The following is a 4,559-nucleotide window of genomic DNA, read 5'->3' on the forward strand; positions in this document are numbered from 1 at the left end:
TGTACAGCTCTCTGTCTGTCCAACACACTGACATTTACAGCTCTCTGTCTGTCTAACACACTGACATGTACAGCTCTCTGTCTGTTTAACACACTGACATGTACAGCTCTCTGTCTGTCTAACACACTGACATGTACAGCTCTCTGTCTGTCTAACACACTGACATGTACAGCTCTCTGTCTGTCTAACACACTGACATGTACAGCTCTCTGTCTGTCTAACACACTGACATGTACAGCTCTCTGTCTGTCTAACACACTGACATGAACAGCTCTCTGTCTGTCTAACACACACTGACATGTACAGCTCTCTGTCTGTCTAACACACACTGACATGTACAGCTCTCTGTCTGTCTAACACACTGACATGTACAGCTCTCTGTCTGTCCAACACACTGACATGTACAGCTCTCTGTCTGTCTAACACACTGACATGTACAGCTCTCTGTCTGTCTAACACACTGACTTGTACAGCTCTCTGTCTGTCTAACACACTGACATGTACAGCTCTCTGTCTGTCCAACACACTGACATGTACAGCTCTCTGTCTGTCTAACACACTGTCATGTACAGCTCTCTGTCTAACACACTGACATGTACAGCTCTCTGTATGTCTAACACACACTGACATGTACAGCTCTCTGTCTGTCTAACACACACTGACATGTACAGCTCTCTGTCTGTCTAACACACTGACATGTACAGCTCTCTGTCTGTCTAACACACTGACATGTACAGCTCTCTGTCTGTCTAACACACTGACATGTACAGCTCTCTGTCTGTCTAACAAACTGACATGTACAGCTCTCTGTCTGTCTAACACACACTGACATGTACAGCTCTCTGTCTGTCTAACACACACTGACATGTACAGCTCTCTGTCTGTCTAACACACTGACATGTACAGCTCTCTGTCTGTCCAACACACTGACATGTACAGCTCTCTGTCTGTCTAACACACTGACATGTACAGCTCTCTGTCTGTCTAACACACTGACTTGTACAGCTCTCTGTCTGTCTAACACACTGACATGTACAGCTCTCTGTCTGTCCAACACACTGACATGTACAGCTCTCTGTCTGTCTAACACACTGTCATGTACAGCTCTCTGTCTAACACACTGACATGTACAGCTCTCTGTATGTCTAACACACACTGACATGTACAGCTCTCTGTCTGTCTAACACACACTGACATGTACAGCTCTCTGTCTGTCTAACACACTGACATGTACAGCTCTCTGTCTGTCTAACACACTGACATGTACAGCTCTCTGTCTGTCTAACACACTGACATGTACAGCTCTCTGTCTGGCCAACACACTGACATGAACAGCTCTCTGTCTGTCTAACACACTGACATGTACAGCTCTCTGTCTGTCTAACACACACTGACATGTACAGCTCTCTGTCTGTCTAACACACTGACATGTACAGCTCTCTGTCTGTCTAACACACTGACTTGTACAGCTCTCTGTCTGTCTAACACACTGACATGTACAGCTCTCTGTCTTTCCAACACACTGACATGTACAGCTCTCTGTCTGTCTAACACACTGTCATGTACAGCTCTCTGTCTAACACTGACATGTACAGCTCTCTGTATGTCTAACACACACTGACATGTACAGCTCTCTGTCTGTCTAACACACTGACATGTACAGCTCTCTGTCTGTCTAACACACTGACATGTACAGCTCTCTGTCTGGCCAACACACTGACATGAACAGCTCTCTGTCTGTCTAACACACTGACATGTACAGCTCTCTGTCTGTCTAACAAACACTGACATGTACAGCTCTCTGTCTGTCCAACACACTGACATGTACAGCTCTCTGTCTGTCCAACACACTGACATGTACAGCTCTCTGTCTGTCTAACACACTGACTTGTACAGCTCTCTGTCTGTCTAACACACTGACATGTACAGCTCTCTGTCTGTCCAACACACTGACATGTACAGCTCTCTGTCTGTGTAACACACTGTCATGTACAGCTCTCTGTCTAACACACTGACATGTACAGCTCTCTGTCTGTCTAACACACACTGACATGTACAGCTCTCTGTCTGTCTAACACACTGACATGTACAGCTCTCTGTCTGTCTAACACACTGACATGTACAGCTCTCTGTCTGTCTAACACACTGACATGTACAGCTCTCTGTCTGGCCAACACACTGACATGAACAGCTCTCTGTCTGTCTAACACACTGACATGTACAGCTCTCTGTCTGTCTAACACACACTGACATGTACAGCTCTCTGTCTGTCTAACACACTGACATGTACAGCTCTCTGTCTGTCCAACACACTGACATGTACAGCTCTCTGTCTGTCTAACACACTGACATGTACAGCTCTCTGTCTGTCTAACACACTGACTTGTACAGCTCTCTGTCTGTCTAACACACTGACATGTACAGCTCTCTGTCTGTCCAACACACTGACATGTACAGCTCTCTGTCTGTCTAACACACTGTCATGTACAGCTCTCTGTCTAACACACTGACATGTACAGCTCTCTGTCTGTCTAACACACACTGACATGTACAGCTCTCTGTCTGTCTAACACACACTGACATGTACAGCTCTCTGTCTGTCTAACACACTGACATGTACAGCTCTCTGTCTGTCTAACACACTGACATGTACAGCTCTCTGTCTGTCTAACACACTGACATGTACAGCTCTCTGTCTGGCCAACACACTGACATGAACAGCTCTCTGTCTGTCTAACACACTGACATGTACAGCTCTCCGTCTGTCTAACACACACTGACATGTACAGCTCTCTGTCTGTCTAACACACTGACATGTACAGCTCTCTGTCTGTCCAACACACTGACATGTACAGCTCTCTGTCTGTCTAACACACTGACATGTACAGCTCTCTGTCTGTCTAACACACTGACATGTACAGCTCTCTGTCTGTCTAACACACTGACATGTACAGCTCTCTGTCTGGCCAACACACTGACATGTACAGCTCTCTGTCTGTCTAACACACTGACATGTACAGCTCTCTGTCTGTCTAACACACTGACATGTACAGCTCTCTGTCTGTCTAACACACTGACATGAACAGCTCTCTGTCTGTCTAACACACCTGACATGTACAGCTCTCTGTCTGGCCAACACACTGACATGAACAGCTCTCTGTCTGTCTAACACACTGACATGTACAGCTCTCTGTCTGTCTAACACACACTGACATGTACAGCTCTCTGTCTGTCTAACACACTGACATGTACAGCTCTCTGTCTGTCTAACACACTGACATGTACAGCTCTCTGTCTGTCTAACACACTGACATGTACAGCTCTCTGTCTGTCTAACACACCTGACATGTACAGCTCTCTGTCTGTCTAACACACTGACATGTACAGCTCTCTGTCTGTCTAACACACTGACATGTACAGCTCTCTGTCTGTCTAACACACTGACATGTACAGCTCTCTGTCTGTCTAACACACTGACATGTACAGCTCTCTGTCTGTTTAACACACTGACATGTACAGCTCTCTGTCTGTCTAACACACACTGACATGTACAGCTCTCTGTCTGTCCAACACAATGACATGTACAGCTCTCTGTCTGTCTAACACACTGACATGTACAGCTCTCTGTCTGTCTAACACACTGACATGTACAGCTCTCTGTCTGTCTAACACACTGACATGTACAGCTCTCTGTCTGTCTAACACACTGACATGTACAGCTCTCTGTCTGTCTAACACACTGACATGTACAGCTCTCTGTCTGTCTAACACACTGACATGTACAGCTCTCTGTCTGTCTAACACACTGACATGTACAGCTCTCTGTCTGTCTAACACACTGACATGAACAGCTCTCTGTCTGTCTAACACACACTGACATGTACAGCTCTCTGTCTGTCTAACACACACTGACATGTACAGCTCTCTGTCTGTCTAACACACTGACATGTACAGCTCTCTGTCTGTCCAACACACTGACATGTACAGCTCTCTGTCTGTCTAACACACTGACATGTACAGCTCTCTGTCTGTCTAACACACTGACTTGTACAGCTCTCTGTCTGTCTAACACACTGACATGTACAGCTCTCTGTCTGTCCAACACACTGACATGTACAGCTCTCTGTCTGTCTAACACACTGTCATGTACAGCTCTCTGTCTAACACACTGACATGTACAGCTCTCTGTATGTCTAACACACACTGACATGTACAGCTCTCTGTCTGTCTAACACACACTGACATGTACAGCTCTCTGTCTGTCTAACACACTGACATGTACAGCTCTCTGTCTGTCTAACACACTGACATGTACAGCTCTCTGTCTGTCTAACACACTGACATGTACAGCTCTCTGTCTGTCTAACAAACTGACATGTACAGCTCTCTGTCTGTCTAACACACACTGACATGTACAGCTCTCTGTCTGTCTAACACACACTGACATGTACAGCTCTCTGTCTGTCTAACACACTGACATGTACAGCTCTCTGTCTGTCCAACACACTGACATGTACAGCTCTCTGTCTGTCTAACACACTGACATGTACAGCTCTCTG

The sequence above is a fragment of the Salmo salar genome, chromosome ssa22, assembly GCF_905237065.1.
Source record: "Salmo salar chromosome ssa22, Ssal_v3.1, whole genome shotgun sequence".
Taxonomy (NCBI): Eukaryota; Metazoa; Chordata; class Actinopteri; order Salmoniformes; family Salmonidae; genus Salmo; species Salmo salar.